This window comes from Mustela erminea, chromosome 14 (genome assembly GCF_009829155.1).
Source record: "Mustela erminea isolate mMusErm1 chromosome 14, mMusErm1.Pri, whole genome shotgun sequence".
Lineage (NCBI taxonomy): Eukaryota > Metazoa > Chordata > Mammalia > Carnivora > Mustelidae > Mustela > Mustela erminea.
The window spans coordinates 60,092,694-60,110,012 of NC_045627.1; the positions used below are offsets into that span (position 1 = coordinate 60,092,694).

The 17,319-nt window shown below is 45.4% G+C and overlaps 1 protein-coding gene across 1 annotated transcript in view; it reads right to left on the bottom strand.

The window, feature by feature from the left end:
- Positions 1 to 17,319, bottom strand: part of SORBS1 (sorbin and SH3 domain containing 1) — a 227,277-nt gene that overhangs the window by 149,885 nt on the left and 60,073 nt on the right. The window contains 1 exon segment of the mRNA XM_032313382.1: positions 14,068 to 14,152. The gene's annotated coding sequence lies outside the window, so the exon portion shown is untranslated.

Consider the following 17,319-nt stretch of genomic DNA (forward strand, 5'->3'; position numbering starts at 1 on the left):
TGCCTCAGCTCAGGGAGAGGCTCAGATGCTCCTTGAGAATTCAACTCTGGCAGAGGTATCTATGGACCCAGCCCTGCCCTGCCCTGGGTGGGACTTCTCAAGAGCTGGTCTCCTGGGGAGTCAGGGTGGGAATAAAAGTTCTGGGCGGTCAACATGGCTCATCCGGTCCTGAGTCACCAACTCAGCTCTGCACGGTTACACCGGGCAGCCCAGAGGACCAGTCACTACTTAAAATTAGAGAGAACATGATGGTGAGAAGCTAAGTCTTGGAAAGGCAAGTGGAGGCAGAGGTTGAGCTTGGAGAAAAACTCCTGTGGTCCAAAAAGGGTGGGGAGGACAGCCAGGAAGGCCCTGGAACGTCCTTTAAAGGGCTGCAAAGGACTCTTAGTACGGAATGCTCTATTTTCCTGTCTGGGCCGCAGGAAGATGGAACAGAGTTGAGGCCAAGCAAAGGACAGTAGCATTTATCAGTCAGAAGGAAATCCAAAAGGCTAATGTCTGGGATACGTTAAAACACGTGAGAAATGTGAATAACCATCAGGGGTAGGTCTCTGTTGATTTGTTTGCAAAGTTATGGTCAGAGTGACAAGAGAAGCAAAGTACAGGCCTGTATGGGGAAGCCAGTGTCATGTTAGAGAGAGCAGAGCAGAGCTCCTCGCCTGTGCTGAGGGAACGTTCTTCATGCTGGAAGAGGCAACTCCGGTAAGAAGCGACTGGACCGGAAGACAGGTGTGCAGCTGGGAGAGCCACAGCCACTTTAAGTCCGGTTCCTAGGCTCAGATGAATCACATCCATAGACAAAGTACAGAGACGTGCCACAGATGAATCACTGTCAGGAGTCCTACAGAAACCTCAATGAAAGGAATGGTGTTCAAAGATATGGAACTAAATAATTCACAAAAGGAAGATTCTAGAAGTATATGCCAAGAGGCTTGGCATTCGTGTCCAGCAAAATTCTAGCCTGGAGTATTCTTATAAAAAAGATTTTATTTATTTATTTGGGAAAGAGAGAGCAAGAGCATGAGTGGGGGGAGGAGCAGGGGGAGCAGGAGAGTTAGAAGCAGACTCCCTGCTGAGCAAGGGGCTTGATCCCAGGACCCTGGGATCATAACCTGAGCCAAAGGCAGATGCTTAACCAACTGAGCCACCCAGATGCCCCCAGCCTGGAGTATTAAATAAATTAAAATTAAACAAATTAAAATTAATATAATATCCAAGAAAGTGACGATCGCCAAAAACTGTTCAGAAGTTCCCTATAAACCAGTTCACTACAAACCAGAGGTTCGCCATAAACCACTGTAAGTCAGGTTAACCAATTCCCTTCCCTCACAGGTCATAAGATGAATCAAATCTAACAAGATAAAATCTGAGACGAACACATGTGAAGTCTACCTATGTAGAGGGGAACCGGGGAGGGGGCAGTACCCTAGTTGACCACCTGCTTCGCAGAAACCAGGTTCCTGGAAAGAGCAGTGAAGTTTAGCAGTCCTTACAATGATCCTCAGGGAGCTTCTAGCTAAGATCCCAGCACAGCTCTGGGGCCCCAGCAGAGCCCCTTCTAATGCTCCCATTCATGACTACAGCCAGGTTATGGCACCACGAGGAAAGATTACACACACCTGGATGACAGCTCAGGGTTGGGGCTCGGAGACGCCACTACTTGGGGAGACAGTGGCAGTGGGCTAGCTGACACCTTAGAAACACATTCTGGTTAACATCTGCTATAGTCCAAGCTGGTTCTGTCCCAAAACTAGCCAACATAAGGACCACTGTCTGCAGGGTGGGTCAAGGACGAGTAGCTGTCAGGAACATTTGACATTGGGTGATCGCCATCTCACCCAGTGACCTGTGCCTGACAAGTCATGATCCCTAAAGGGAAGCGCCTGGTTGGAGAGTGCCTTCTTATTAGCTCGTCGGTCAGACAAGCATCTTTGGAATTATTTTTCCCAAGGAAGGGGATGTCCCCGAAGGAAATGAGTAGATGCCAAGCAGAAAATATAGAAAATCAAAATACTTCCTGATGCAATCCAAATCCTTGGCTGATGTATTTCCAGCTCAAGACCTGGAACTCAAGACCCGTCCAGGGAGAATCAGAAACAGGCTCCCAAGTGGCTGGGGGCCAGAAAGGTCCAAAGTGGCTTCAGAAGCCCCGTAAAACCAAAGACAAGTGGACTTGTTCCAAGACACAGGATTTCTAAGCTAATGGGGGCAGTGGACATCATCTTACAGAAAGAAAAAGAAGAAAGAAGAAGGAGGAGAAGGAGAAAAAGAAGAAGAAAAAGAAAAAAAAAAGAGAAATATGGCAAAGAAAAAGAAAAGAGGAATATGGAAGAGCTCAGGGAGGGCAGTCAGTGTTGCAGAGCTCCCTGAAGTAAGGGAGAAAACCTGAAGATCCTGGTCTCTAAAGCATTTTTACCAAAGTGGGTTTGTTTTGTTTGGGTTTTTTGCCATATACTGTTTGGTCAATTAACAGAGGAGCCCCAAGATTCAAACCTGTCACCCCACCCCCCAGCACACAACAAGTGGACCTTCTAGTTCTATAACTGACCCGGCGGTACTTCGGACCAAGGCTGATGGGCAGGGAGTTGAGAGGATCCGCAGGGAACTGGAACCAACCTCTCGAAACTGCGTCATCTGTGAAAAGGCGGTCAGTTAACTGGCCACACCCCACCCTCTGTCACACAGAGACTTTAACTCTAGACAGAACATTCTACACATCAGATATGATCCAAGAGCTCAGAGGCAAGTTTTGGAGATGGAAAACACACAACCAGCATTTCTAGACACCCCCAAATGTATGCCATTCCTGAAGGATGGGTCTGGAAACCGACAGATCTGTTTACTGGTACAGAATGGTTCAGGCATGTGCCCACTCTCATTCCCTGAAGGCTTTCCTTTTTCAGGGCTCTGACAGCTCTTCTGCTTGCTCCAAGAAGGAAACTTCCACTGCGCGCCACCAGTCTTGAACACATGCTAAATCAGGGCAGTTTGGACACGGGAGTAGCAATGACAGCAGCCAGAAGGGGGGGACAGGCGGACACCCAAAGCACTGAGCGCTGGACGCGCTAACCCTGAATCTGCAATTCCTCTATTTACTTAGAAACCGTTGCTGATGCTTGCCCTAACCAAAGATAAACTGGGACGAACCCGGAAAGGGAAAGGGAAGCAGTGAGGTAAGGGCTGTTGTAAACCTGGCACAATGCAGAGGAAAAGGGCCTCGGGTTGTTGGGACGCGGTTTCCCTCCCTGCGAGAAAAATGAGATAACACACCCCTACGAACGGAGATGCGAGGCGGCAAGCGTGCACTCGGCAGAGGCAGACGCTCGCCATCTTCACACACGTACAAGTCACACACAGACACAGTCGGAGGCTGTTGTGGTCTAGGGCAAAGAACGTGGCATCTGGACTCAGAGAAGGTGAATGGGAGTCCTAGCTCTGCCTTGAGCATGCTGTGTGACATTGGATCAGGTCCTCAACCTCTCTGAGTTTCAATTCTCCATGAACAACAAAAAGAATAGTTCTTTTTGGGGTGCCTGGGTGGCTCAGTGGGTTAAAACCTCTGCCTTTGGCTCAGGTCATGATCCCAGGGTCCTGGGATCGAGCCCTGCATCGGGCTCTCTGCTCAGTGGGGAGTCTGCTTTCCTTCCTCTCTCTCTGCCTGCCTCTCTGTCTACTTGTAATCTCTCTCTGTCAAATAAATAAATAAAATCTTTAAAAAAAAAAAAACAGAATAGAAATAAATAGAAAAAAAATAGAATAGTTCTTTTGGGGCCAGTTGATCTCGTAGTTTTCTTCCAGATCTAATATTCTGTTATAAACTAATATTGCAACACAGCAGTTAGACCTCCATTCAGCAAACATTTCCTGAACACGTTCTGTATGCCTAGGGATGAGGACAGCCGTGTACTCAATGCGCCCAATGATCCACAGATGCCAGCAGCCTGTAAACAAGTGTCTGCGGTGCCACGGGAGACACATGTGGACGGGGCGCATGGTCAGTTGACCCAGCAGAGAACGGAGCAGAGTACAAGCAGGAACAGTCTCCCAGCAGTGCTGCCTGGGCCATAGCTTGGAGGAGGGAAGAATTTGGAGAAGGGAATAATATGTATAGAAGCACACAGGAATGGCCCAACGGGGCATGCACGGCGGGAGGCGTTCAGAGCTAAAGGGCCTTATAAGCCATGCTAAGAAGAGCTGCCGCCCAGCACCCCCAGGCCCCCTCAACGTCCCTACTGTCCACCTCAACAGCTCCCTGTATGGCCACACTCTCAGGGTCGGTGTATGCCTGCACTAGGTCAACCATCAAGCAACCGTCCAATCTCTACCCGCCCGTCCCCCCCAGCCTCTCCCTTCACCCCCGAGTCACACAGCCAGGCCACACCTGCTGTCCATGAGAGCTTCCACCCAGGCACCCGGCAGCCCTTGCTCTCAGCTCTTGCTCAGCCCCTACTGCCCAGCCCACAGCAGCTGTTCCAAATAGTTTCCATCTCCCTCAGAGCCACAAGCACCTCCCACCCACCCACTCGTGCTCAGGAGAGGACTCCCACCTCCTCTGTTCCTGGGCATCACTGTGAAAACCCAGCTTCCGTAGCAACCCTTCTGCCCACCTATCCCAAGCTCCTTCCCAAATAGCGCAGGCCATGCCGTGGTATATCTGTTCTCAAGTACAAAAGAAAGTAAAAAGACTTTATTGAGAAACAAAAACCATAGGCCTTGACCAAGGCAGGCTATTGCCTATAGACAGGCAGACTACCTGGCCAGACTCTGAAACAAGCACATCTAAGGGGGATAAGGGGCATGGATACACCCCACAGGTCAATGGCATTACATAAGTATTAGCTACTCCATCGATGTCAACTGAATAAATAAGTCAACAGATCAATGAATCTGATGTTGAAGAGACAATCTAAAGAGTTGCAAAATCCACAGTATCTTCAGGCATGTGAACCAAGATGCAGCCTAGAATCTGCCAAGAGCCGTTTAAAACAATCCCAAGGCCCTTGCAAGCCTAGACTCTGGTGCCTGCTGGGCTCCAACACACACAGCCAACCCAAGCAGCTCAGAATCATTGCAGCATCATTTATTTCTGAAATAGATTTCCTAAAGTATGCCAATATATTTAATATAAAATAAATGTTTTATATTATAAATTATAAATGTTCCCAATATGGTAATTTTATGAGCAAATCATATTATGCAGAGTACATTTAATGTATGTGTGGTACACTGTATGTGTAGGGATGTATATCTATTTCTCTTTCCATGCCCTACGTGCCATTATAAGCTGTCAGACAAGGAAAGTAAGTGGGGCATCGCACCCTCAGCCAACCATGGACATGGGCCCAGCACAAAACACCCACAGCGGCCACTGGGACACCATCCTGTGTTGATCACGTTATAGAACATGTCTTGTTTACTCTGTGAAAGCCTCTCTGTCTGCCATTCACTTTTTGTTACAGTCAACAGTTTTGCCATAAGACTGTCCGTAACTGGTGTCGGACCTGGCACAGAAACATAAAGGAGAAGTGTGACCAGGACTGTACAATTCAAGTGTGAAGACTGTCCGGCCAGTGATGAGGAGTCCACTTATAGACCTGGGAGCACCCAGCATCAGAAATAGTCTACAGAATGCCAACAAGGTAAAAATCTCTCTTCCTAGTTCACTTTTGCCCCATCCATTAAGGCGGAGCTAGGGAGTTCTCTCCCAGGGTGGGGAGGGCAGGGTTGAGCCACTGAGGTCACCAAGTACAAATCTCATTATACCTAGTTCTTCTCTGCATAGTAGACACAAGCATGAGGAATTCCTGATGACAGGAGGAACCTTCTCCACTGAGACTCAGCTCTTCTGACTCAATGGAACTGGTTATATGGCCAGCACACCAGGGCATCCCAAAACTCCTGCCCAGGACTCAGAGTGACATATGACAGAGAGTTCAAGACAGTTAGCCTTTGAGGAGAACCCAGATACAATCTCATTTAATGCAAGAAACAGATGAAGCCCAGGGTGGGGAGGCAGTTCTAAGGTAGGTCAGGGCCTGCGGGTGGCCAGGGTGAGGAGACCAAGCTCCCCGGTGATTGGCTCATGCCTTAAACCCAGAAACTGAAGGACAAGAGTCTGCATTCTGGCTAGCATTTTGTTTACAAGAAGGTTACAAGAGTAATTTTAACAGGAAAAGAGGCTTCATTAGAAGACACAAACTGCCCATCACAAAGCTCATAAAATGGGAATGCTTTCAATTAAATTCACATGCTTCTTAAAGTTTTAGGTTGGTTTGCTGGCTTGGTCGTATTCCTGTGAAGTTCTTTTCCCGTAACCTATAGTTACTTTGGAAGGGCTCGAAGACTAAGAACCGTGTCTCATGAAAATGGTGACTTCTGTCATCCAGTTTTAGTTTTTGGTCTTATTGTATAAAGGGGGGGGGACCATAAAAAGTGTTCTGCTCCTTCAAGTTCAGTAGTTCAGTTCTGTTTGAAAGAAGGGGGGAAAAGGGGGAAATATTTAAAAGAAAATATGATTAGATTTGTATAAATGCTCCCAATATGGTAATTTTATGAGCAAATCATATTATGTAGAGTACATGATATGTTTCAAAACTAATAAAATGACTTGGTATTTGTAAAGAATGCTCCAAAAATTACATTACTGCTTTCTTTCCTTCCTCTCATTTAAAAATGCACAGATCTCTTTAAGGAAAAAATACTTGTTTCCACTATTTCACTGCTTCAAGTCTTTTTCTCCCTATCATTTTAAATTTGGTTTCCATTATTTATAAAGGAGAATACCAAAATGATGTTTTGCTAAACCTCAAGATCCCCTGATTTTTCAAGATAAGGTTTTAAACAGACACTCTAAGTCATGGGTTATGAAACCAAAACCCTGAGAGGGCCAAGCAAGTGACAAGTGGGTGGTATCGGGACTACAGCAAACTGAGACCTAAATGCTTCCCCTTGCCACCCCCGGAGGGGACAACGCTGGTTCTCACTCTAGTCCACACTGCTCCCATGCAAGTTAGAATATGTTGCAGGCTCGATCCTGCAACATATTCCCTCTGTCAAGAGGAGTTAGAAATCAAACTATGTGAAATCTCCTGACTTGAAATTCTGGCCACTTACTTCAAAAAACTTAAAACTGGTGTTTTGTAGGCAGCTAGTTTGCAACTTGCCACAACAGACAGGCTGCCATAAACACAATTAACTCTGGGAACAAATGCAACACCTAGAAACACAAAGTTTGTTGGAAAATGAAGGCTGATCTCTATATACTTTTTTAAAAACCTGTATTCCCGGCAATTCACAGACCTGTACCCCTGGGGATAAAAATACATTATATGTTTACAAAAATAATAATAATAATAAATGTTATTCTCAACAACAACAACAAAGGCAAAGCAAAAAAAAACAAAAAAACAAAAAACAAAAAACACAACAAACCTGTATTCCTCTACAATAACTTTTCTCTGGAACAGGGAGACAGAAGGAGGGAATAAAGGAACTTGAGAAAAACATGAAATCAGTTGCTGCAAAGCGAAAAAGGTAAAGGCACCTCTTTCCTCTTTTTTTAAGAAATTAAAATAGCAGAATATTTCCAGCTTTGGAGTCCACGTTGGGACAACTCTGGCAGTTGCACATTTCACTAAGGTTAGGCTGTTGGAACAGAGCTAGCTCCCCTAATCTTTCTCCAACAGAAATGCTGTGCGGAGCAGGTAACCTGTCACTCAGAGCCATTTTTATAAGGACAGGCTAATGGTTTTTGTGACTAAGCAAGAAGGCATGACAACTGGGGGGAGGAGCGTCACCACCAAAAAATGCGAACACATTATATATGTGTACTGGGCTTGTGCATATGGACCTTAGAGGGGTTCCTGAACCCTCTCCCAAAAAAATCTAAGAAATAATACCTCACTGATTATTATAGTGAAGTTCAACCGTGCAAGTTCAAGCACAAGTGGTTACTTTTTCCAGCATACCTCTGCAGGAACCATTCTTTATTTAATCACTGCCATGATCGGCAAACCAGAGAAAAATCTCGCAGAGTGAGGAAAACAGAGTGAGTCATCTCCATGTTGATAAGGAGACCGCGGGATGAGGGCACCCGCTGGGAGGTAGGTATCAGATGGTGCCTTTTCTAAATTAGTCAGTGGCGCGATGAGAACGATTTTTTCCCATGACGTTCAGTAATCACGGGAGATAGAGGGTGATGAGCTCCCCGTTTTACTGACGGCCACAAGTACGATCTAATGTTTACTTCTCCAAGCCAGGGAGGAAAAAGAAAAGCAAAAGGGGTTCCTCACTCTCTATTTGTGGTCACTGGATGGAAAAGGAGAAAAATATCTTGTTTTTACACGTGGCCGACAAATGTGATAAAACTTCCTGTTTGAAAAGTACAAAATCAAATGTGTAAATCTCCTGGAGAAATACCAACACCTCAAAAATGTCGCTGCTGCCAGAGAGGAACAGCATGTCTTTGCAGGACGCGATAACTTGGGCTGGGAAGTGGCCGAATGAAACGTTGGTGACACAAACCAATACAGCCAGCCAGGGAGTTACTTTTAGACAGTGACCCCTGCGCAGGCAGCCTTGCACAGCATACACCCCACAGCAGTACCGGAGCCTGCAGCCTTGGTCTGAGACCCTGACTTCCAGCCTTCGCTTACAGACAGGTGACAACTCATACTAACTGCACCTTCAGCATTTCCCTCCAGTAGCTGAGATCCTTAAAGAAAATGAGTTTGGGCTGCTTTTAAATTAGACTGAGCTCTGGGGTTAGAAACCATCCACCATTTCGTTCCAAATTCTATCTCCTATTCCTCAATGCGACAATCCTTTGCTTCAAAGGGCGGCAGAGAGAGGTCCAGTAGAGACAGCAATGATTTGTGGTTCAACTCGTGGCAAGCCCACCACCTCACCTCAAATTCACATTTTGTCTGAAGCTGCAGAATAAAATATCAGCCAGAAACAGCCTTAAATCCTTTCTGAAAGAAGGGAAGGAAGGAGGAAAGAAAGCAATTGGACTAACTGATATATGCAAAAGATATGCAAAAATTTGAAATTCAAGTTAAAGAAGCCTAGTCCCAACCTGCTGAAGAATGTGGAGCCCCGGAACAAGTGAAGGCAATGTCTCCCATCAAAATAATGAAGAACTTGAAGCTTCCTATTTCTAGATCATGTATTAAGAGCGAAAAGGGATACTTATGCTTTTTAAAGGTAACACATAAACGTGATACAAAAAGAAATTAGAAGTTGTTAAAAAACAAAACAACGGAGTAAATTCAAAGATCTTACTGGTTTTATCCACTGAGTCACGAATTGGGTGGCCTCCCATCTAGTAGAAAGGAGCTCTGAGGAGCTATACAAAATGGAAGACATTTTTAAGGCAGAAGGAGGTGGGGCAAAGAAGTTATTCTAGCAAAAAGTGGACTATCCCAGGCAAGGTCACCTTCCTTTGGGGTAAGGAGGGAGGGGCGGTGGGGGCAGGTCCTATCAGGCAGATTCCCTCCTCACTAGTGCTGACTGGGTAACTCAGGTAGGCTAGGTATTAAGTCTTGGTTTGCAGACATGGGCCTTAGCACAAGTCACTCCACTTTGGACCTTTTTTTATTTTTTTCCTTAAAGTATGAAAGGGTATAGAATGGAATGTAAGCACCCTTCCTGCACCATCGCCCTTCTCAAAGTGCTACTCCTCTCTCGCATCTTTTCCTGAGATGGTCTGCATGTGTACCAGCGCTGAGGCACTGTTTCGCTTTTCAACTGAAGGAGAATACCACCACTTTTTTTTAATGCCTGACTACTCAGTCTCTGGGGACATGAGAAGGTACCAGTTTTGTTTTGTTTTGTTTTTTTAATCCCTAAAAGCACTTACTAAGAAGGAATCAGAGAAGAGAAATCCTCCTTCGCTGATTATCAGTAAATTTCATTCTTTTTAAGCATATTTAAGTTCTACTCTCTGATAAAAGACAAATTAAAACCCAGGTTGGTGTCAATCGTCACAAATACCATTCCATTGAAACCTCCATTTTGCCATAAACCACTGGTTATGGATAGAGAATGTTATGTAATCAGTGCATAGTAGGTGCCCCAGAAGTCCCACTGAGAATATTTTCAGTAAAATACAAGGGCCTGGAAATACACAAAAATGCAAGTTAGGGATGCCCATTGCCCAAGTGACTTGAAACAGCACATTCCAGAAGGTTGCATATCACACTGCCCTCAACAGCTGCACAGGTTTCCTCTTGTCATTTCCACAAAAGGAATGAAAAGACCAGGCCTAGGAAAGGGTGACAGTGTCCTCAAAGAAGGGATTCCGAAAAGATCCTGAAAAACCTCTGGGGAGGGCTCAGCTGAGAGGCTCTTGAGGGCAGTCAGAGATGAAGTCTAGGGGGACAGGGAGGTGGCCGGCCGACTTTGAGGGGTGACTTCAGGAAGGTGGCAAAAATGTCTATGGAGCCTGGAGATAACAAGACTGAAGAAACTCACCAGGTAGCGCAAAAATGGAAATAGAGGAGCTCAATGAGAATGTGCAGGTAGCTCAGTGAGGCGATTTCTCTTAGAAAGGGACAAAACCAATATGGAATGGCTGCATTTTGTGCCTAAAACCCACAAACAAATACAAATGTGTAGGATTCAGGACAGATTTCCTCCTGTCAGTCGAGGACAGTTGATGGATACGGGTGCTCCCTGAAATGCATCTCTCTCCAACAACCATCATGGCCTACTTTTGCTGCTTTTTATCTTACAACATTTACCCTTGATTATTTCAGAGATGTTCTAAATATTTCCTACATTGTGGCTCTACAAACCAAAAAAAGGCATTTGGCCTTTTTCATAGAATGTGATCATATCTAACTTTGATTACCCAACTAATGGCTTTCATGCACTGTTTGTCGCTTTAGAGAGCCTTCATTTAATGAACTTCTGGGGCACTTGGGTGGCTCAGTCAGTTAAGTGTCCGACTCTTGATGTCGGCTCAGGTCATAATCTCAGGGTTGTGAGATCAAGCCCCACATTGAGCTCCAACTGTTTAAGATACTCTTTCTCTCCCCTCCTCTGCAGGCCCTCCCTCTCTAAAAAAAAAAAAATAAAATAAAATAAATAATGAACTTTTGGATGATACAATTTTAGGATGAAAAACCTGAAATGTATTAACAGTGAATTACACTTAGTCATCAAAATGGCTTGCAGAAGTTCCAATACAGATAAAGAACAGTGTAGTTTAGACTATTAATGGCAAAAGATGCTGGAACCTTCTGCTTGCCAGCCAAAGGCACAGCCATGTGCCAATTGCATAAATGCAGTTTATAATTCACTCAGCCAACCTGATTTAAAATTATGAAATTCTAAAACTAATTCTCTTAATTTGGTTATTACAAGTTTTTTTTAATATAAGATGAGGTTTTACTACTTTTATGTCATTTCATTTGAATAACTTATATTCTTGTGACATGAAATCATACCATGTTCATTAGCACACTGTGTCTTCATTCATTTCATAGGGATTTTTATCTAGAAAATCCACCCTTTGCCTCTTTCTCTGTCCAAGTCCGACTCAGTCCTCCTTTCTCTACCTAAGTAATCTCAGTCTCGTAGCTTTTAAATACCATCTACGTGCTGGTATTGAGGTGGCTCAAAGATACCACCTCCAGGCCCAGCCAACTCCAGATCTCCAGGAAAATACCAAATGCACACCTCAAATTTAACATGTTCAAACTGAACCCTCAGGGTCCCACACCACACATCCCGCTCTCTGTTCCTCATCTCAGTAAACAGCAACCAAAAACAACCAAAAACACTAGACTCTTTCTGCCCACACTCAGTCCAGGTACGACCTTCAAAATATATCCTAAGCTTGACCAGCTCACATCATTCTAGAACCCCCACCCTAATCCAAGTCACGCCCATATCTCCTACTTGGACCCCTTCAGGTTACACTGATTCTACTTTTGCCCCCAGAATCTATTCTCTACTCAAGACCCAGAAAAATAATTGTGAAGCACAAAGATGATTGCTGTTCTGCTCCAACTCTCCAGTGGTGTCCAATCACTCTTCTTATCATGGCCTCCAAGATCTGGCTCCCACGTGCCACTGATCTCATTTCATATCACTGCCACCATACCTACCTCCCAGCTCAAGGCCAGCCAAACTGGCTGCTCTCCTGTTCCTCCGTCATGCCGAGCTCAGCTGACGTCAAAGGCTTTTCTTTCTGCTTGTTGTTCCCTCTGCCTCCACACTTCCCCTAAGATTCCTTCACTCCATTCTGATCTCTGTACAGAATTTCTCCCCCTCTCTTTACCAGGCACAGAAATCTCCTCAGGCCACTCTTTGAAAAACAGTCCCTCCAGCCCCTCATTTTGTCCCTCCCCCATGGCACTTATTACTACCGAAAATTATTATTTAGTGATTTACTTTGTTCATAAAATAATTTTTAGTGCGCACCCATCATGTTTGCATGTGAGGCGCTCTTCTAAGGACTGGGGATAGCAGTGAACAAGAAAGCGAAGATCTTTGCCCTCGTGGAGCTCACATTATTTGCCACTCTACTTAACTCTAAGCTCCAGACACGCGACACATTCTACCTTTAGACCTCAGAATCTCCAATTTGTTGGAGACTCCAACAAATTTGCTCAGAGCAACAGTGCCTTGGCACACAGTAAGCATTAACATGTATTTGAATGGGTAGTGTCCCACCCACCTGAGACCATCTGCTTCTCTGAGGACCTCCACCATGGAGTTCTTCTTGCCCACCATACGGGACTCTGGTTGTGGGACCATGAATGTCCATTGTGTGCCTTTAGACACTGCTGTGCCTGGTCAGCCTCCCACATCTGAGTTGGGACTCTAACCCTGGGCCGGCCTGCCTGCCTGTCCAAACTGCCTGTCCTGCACCAACCTCCAGCACTCAGCCACTCCCCACATGGCCATGCCACTGGGACTTGTCTCCTTGGGTCATACGAGCACCTGGTCCTTAATGTGACAGCTGACCAGTCAGTCAGCAAACAAACAGCTTTTCTCAACAAAGAGTGGTGGGAATCCAGACACACAGGTCCTACTGCATCCTTGGCTCATGGTGGTCCTTCCCCTCAAGGAGTTCACGCGAGACCTTCAACATCACTAGACACCATGCCCCAGAGAGTCCTGGGTTCAGCACTGACACACTGCTGTAAAGGACAGATCTCTGCCCTTTCCACTGCTGCAGAAGCAAGACGCTTACCCGCTGTGATGAGCAATTAAGTTTCTTTTGGAAAAAAGAACATTTGTTCACAGAAATGATCTGATCTCAAATAAAAATGAAGGTAATTGGGAAATGTCGGTAATTCAACATTTCAAGAAAAAAGCAGCTGCAGCCGTGGTAGAAAGGGGGAGAAAAGAAAAATGCAAAGGGCTTGAAGGACCACTCTGGAAGACTCAGAAAACGGGCATTTAAGATCCATGTTTGCAATATATGTGTGTTCACATTTTCATCTGTGAGCTTAGAACTACCCAGCTCTACATCTGAAAGCTAAACAGGATTACTTTATAGTTGTCCAGCACTTTATTCCGTATGAAGCATTCTCAGGTATATAATCGCTTTTGGCAGGGCAGGATTCATTTCTCTGTCCGGGGCCCAGAGAGGTCAAACAATTCACCTGATCTCCTACAGTAAAAGTGGCAGAACCAAGTAAGTACCAGAACCCAGATATGCCTCGGCCCAGCCCAGTGTTCTTCCTCCCAGAACAGTATGGACAGTGTGGTTCTCTGAAAATCACATTCTGTGCTCCACCAAAAAATATTTCCTTTTGTTACAGCAGAAGAAATAAAACAGAGGCACCGGGGGGGGGGGGGGGGCTCAGTCAGTTAAATATCCAACTCTTGATTTCTGTTCAGGTCGTGATCTCAGGGTCATGGGACTGACCCACATCATACGTGGAGTCTGCTTAAGATTTTTCACTCCCTCTCCTTCTGCCCCTCTCCTGCTTCTGCACATGCTTGCAGTCACTCTCTCTCTCATAGAGGAAGGAAGGGAGGAAGGAAGGAAGGAAGGAAGGAAATAAAGAAAAGAAAAGCTAAAGAAAAAATACCAAAACACATATTTACCAGTGGTTTAAGGTGGTGGGATGCATTGGTCTTGAGCTCTGGGCAGAGAGAAGGTTTCACAAACTCTTCCAACAAATGTCAGCTCCTGCAATGACAAACATACAAGACATGTGGTGTGAATCAGGCACTCTGTGGCCTCTGCCCAAGGAGGCCAGCCAAAACGCCAATCAGCAGGCAGCCTGTTTAGGCTGCAGCCCCCATCCTCCTCTTCCAGCCCCACTGCCTTCTCACCCTGACTTCCCCAACTAGAACAAGAATTTTTAGTTTACCAGTTGAAATGGTCCCAATTAGAATCAGTGGACCTTGGTCAGAAAGAAGCTTCAGAGATCATCTATAACAGGGATCACAAACTGAAAGCCCAGTGGGTTACATCTAGCCTACAGCAGTATTACAATCGATCTGCAGGATAGGTTTAGAAAATTTGAGCCAAAACTTTAAAAAACCAGAGAGGTCACATAAAAACCCAGACTTGTAAGTTCTCTTAAAACAACAACAAAATCAGTCAACATGGCCCACACATATGTCTAAAAGTGATCAGCTATGCTAAGTAGCTGCCCCTCATAGGCAGGCTTGGCTATTCCAGAATGCCACAGTCCCCACCACTCCCTAATGTCTCACCACAGAGAGAGCTATGTTTATCATTGCCCTTGTATTGCTGGGTTTTTTGGTGGTGGTGGTGGTGGTGGTGGTGGTGGTGGTGTGTGTGTGTGTGTGTGTGTTACAGAAATAATTCTCTCTACCTAACAAAAGTGGGAACATAAAAGAAAAAGGGGCAGAGTTCCAAAAGGAAAAAAAAATGGTACAGCATATCAGCAACTTAAGTTAGTACCCCCACTCTGGCAGGCATGTGAAATCTCTGAACAAGCACAACACGTCCATGTTATAAAAGTATAAGCAGGAAACTGACTTGCCTACTCCCACAGTTAGAAGCAGAGCTAATTCTAGAACCTAAGTCTCTTGACTGCCAATCCAGGACTCTTCCACTCTGCCCCACCACATGGTAATCTTATTTTGTAAAACAAAAAAATATTTTATATACAAAAAACAAAAAAAAAATTTTATATATACAAAGCTAATATTAAAATCAAGGAAATAGAGTTGAAGTACCCAAGCCACTCCACTGAAAGGCTTGCCATACTCTTCTATTCTTTGACAAATGAAGGTAAATTCCAACAGGTTCCCTAACGGTTCATTTACTAATGTGACGTTCTCAAGAATGTTGATCCTTGGGTGCCTGGGTGGCTCAGTCGGCTAAGCATCTGCCCTAGACTCAGGTCATGATCCCAGGGTCCTGGGATCAAGCCCTGCATTGGGCTCCCGGCTCAATGGAGAGCCTGCTTCTCCTCTCCCTCTGCCTCCCACATGGGCTTGCTCTCGCTCTCTCTCAAATAAATAAAATCTTAAAAAAAAAAAAAAAAAGTTTCTCCTTTAAATACAAAAAAAAATCTCATAAATACCATGCATCTATTCCTTCAAAAGTGCTCAGTTAATGTCCCAAAGTGTCTGAAATACATTTTATATGCTAGAAAAATGTTCTTTGATATGCATTTTGAATGCAAGGCTACAAATAAGCTTCTATGGAGGTGCTAGACTATAATAAAGGTCTAGATCTCGGTAGGAGTTATTTCTATCAGCCCCTCGAAGAATGCATGGATTCACCGACCACTCAGCAGATATTTACTGAACCCAGTTATATGCCAGACAGGGTGCAAGGTGATGGAAACACAGAAATGAACCAGATCCAGTCCCTGCCCTTAAGCTGCTCCGTCAAGATCCGACACTCAAAAAGAGTTCTAACATGATGGGTAACCCTAAAGACCTGGGAAGGCGCTGGTGTTCCAGGAGCACAGAGCAGGGGCTCCTGGTGCGGCTGAGGGGAACGGACACTTCCTGCAAGGACAGACGCTGAAGACATCCTAAAGCAGGGAGGGGAGTGGAGCAGCAGGCAGGGGGAGAACAGAGGAGAAGGTAGGAATTACAGGCCATGGGGCAACAATGGTAAAAGCAAGGAGTGAACAGTCCCTCCAATCTGGTCTCAACCACATTTCATGTCACCTTGCTGGTGGTAAAAGTCACCCTGCTGCCTGGGGGCACTGGGCTGACTCAGCCGGCTAAGTGTTCACCTCTTGGTTTCAGCTCAGTTCATGATCTCAAGATTGTGAGATCAAGCCCCACAGCAGGCTCCATGCTCCGTGAGGAGTCTGCTTGACCTTCTCTCTCTTCTCTGTCCTCCCCAGTACCCTCTACCTTGCTCACACTCTCTTTCTAAAATAAGTAAATAAATCTTAAAAAAAAAAAAAAAAAAAAAAAAGCCCCTGCCACCTGACCCAACATCTGCTGAGAGGTCATGTACACTCTTGGACATTTATCTTGCCAAGTGCCCATATCAAGGGTGCCACCATATCAGCACTGATTCCTGGCAATGCCCGCCCAGAACTCCCTCAGGGCCACCAGTGCTATCCCAGAGTCTGCCGGGCCCAAGAAATGTGGAAGTAGAAATACTGACACTTCGCGTATTTTTAGTACGTCCATCATGGTTCTAAGAAGACAGCTGATAGTTTTTTCTGTCCTGTGCCAGTCACGAGACCATTCTGGATCTACCTCAGGGCCTGGATTTTCTATGGCCAGAATCTACTATGTAGTCAAGCCTCAAGCAGGAAGTTCTATGAAAAAATGTCCCCGAATATCTGCCCATCAGAATCCCCAAGTGAGGTTCTCCCGTTCTTTAGAGATGGCATAGGGATGAACCACCAGTCCCAATGTAGGCTGAAGCAAAGCCAGGGGGCAGCACCCTGAAAGACACATTTTGGAAAGGGACATAAAGAGGAGTGAAGACCAATTATGTGGGCACAGTTAGGGTTGCTCAGGGTTTGAGGCAAAGAGGAGCAAACAATGAGGCAACATTCACCTTAAAAGTGAGAAGAGGTTCCTGGATCTGTCACTGGTGGGCAGGCTCCCAATTCTGGCTGACAGAATCACCAAGATTTAGAAAAATAATTCCCAGACCTCCAACTCATTAAATCAGAATCTCTGATTTGGAAGCCCGGGCATTGTTCAGGGTATTCTGACGCCCAAACTCCGACCCACTTGGAAAAAAGCATCTTCAGGAGCTTTTTTAGAGGCTTCAGGAGCTCCAGAACAATCTCCTTAAGGTCAATAACTCGGCATCCTCCAGACAGGATGCAAGGTTCTAGGCTCTGGGGGCCGTTGTGCATTCTTAGTGTTTGCCACTCCACATCACACTAGGAGAAA